The sequence below is a fragment of the Odontomachus brunneus genome, unplaced genomic scaffold (genome assembly GCF_010583005.1).
Source record: "Odontomachus brunneus isolate Ranch 3 - 2012 unplaced genomic scaffold, Obru_v1 Obru_scaffold_056, whole genome shotgun sequence".
NCBI classification, from domain to species: domain Eukaryota; kingdom Metazoa; phylum Arthropoda; class Insecta; order Hymenoptera; family Formicidae; genus Odontomachus; species Odontomachus brunneus.
This window is the reverse complement of record NW_022639506.1, coordinates 1,998,537-1,999,994: the sequence shown is the minus strand read 5'-3', so window position 1 is coordinate 1,999,994 and position 1,458 is coordinate 1,998,537.

The window sequence follows — 1,458 nt, the reverse complement described above, 5'->3', positions numbered from 1 at the left end:
CTATCTCTTATAGTTTTCATTATATTCCCTTCAAATAAAAAGCCGATTTTTTTCAGAGGGTTATTTCACCCCTTAAATTTGCGAAAGGACATATATAATAAAAAATGTATCTATTATTTTGATCTAAAGTACAACATATTATATAACATTTATGAAAATCGGAGGCGGACACTTATGTGGGTTTCCTTGTAAATATTGCAAAACGATATGATTCGATTTAACAAATTATTTGGTAATACGTATTATATATTAGTAATAGTCACCAAGTCTTAATAACAGATATCAACCCCTGCCACAGTCATTTGTTAATACTTGCCAAATTATTTGATTATATTTATTTATATATGTTTATACATATAGCTGAAAATATTTCACCAAAATATTTAGTAATTATTATTCAGGCGTAAATCTCATTTTCAATGTACACAAAATAAATATTGACCCTTCATTATATTTTTATCTAATAGATAAGAATATAATATTAAATACGATTTTCCTGATTCCTTCGCAGTTATTACGTTAGATGTCTTATATTGTTATTTCCATTCCTGTCACAACCGATTATCGTGAAAGTTCGTGAGTAGTAAATCGCAATTGTGACCGTTTGATGTACTTTTAAGATGACGTTATATTTAAAAACTTTACCGACAAAATACTGACTATTCCTGCAAAGTTTATGTCGTATTGGTTACATAGAATTACAAGTGTTTTTACATACTGACAGGATGTGTATGAATTGAATCATTGCTTAATATGTAATGAAAACGACAACAAATTTTAAAATTGACATTTCGAGCTGTCTCAGTTGACATAAATATAATTTTACTTAATATAAAAGTTCTGTAGTTTGTACGTACCGCACGTGTGTTTGTTTCGCTAACGAAAATTTCGAGGAACATATCGTTACTTAAGTTATCTCTACTAAATAAATGATACGCTGGTCGCGCGCTGTGTATATTAGATATTCTTGATTGGATAGAAATATTTAGAAATTCGTTGGAAAACAGTACATAGTTTGATCTTATTTTTCATGTAAAAATGATTGTCAGAGCAAAGTCGGATTTTGTAATTTAGCTCTATTATTTAACTGTATTAATTAAAATTAATATAAAAAATGTTTAGTAAACTTAATAATAAGTATGTTTAATATATAGTTTACTCTTTTTTGTAAGAAACTATTTAACAAAAGAGAGAGAGAGTGTGTATTACACATACTAAGCATACCTATTATTAAATTTATTACAAAATTTTAAGAGCTGTATTACAAAATCTAGCTCTGTACCAATAATAATTTTTGTGTGAGGAATAATAAAAAATAAAAAAATAGAGAATCAAACTTATAAAGAAATATTAGTTTTCCAAGACAGAATTATTGCAGTTTTAAATAATTTATTCTTTGTAGACTATATATATATATATATATATATATATATATATATATATATATATATATATATA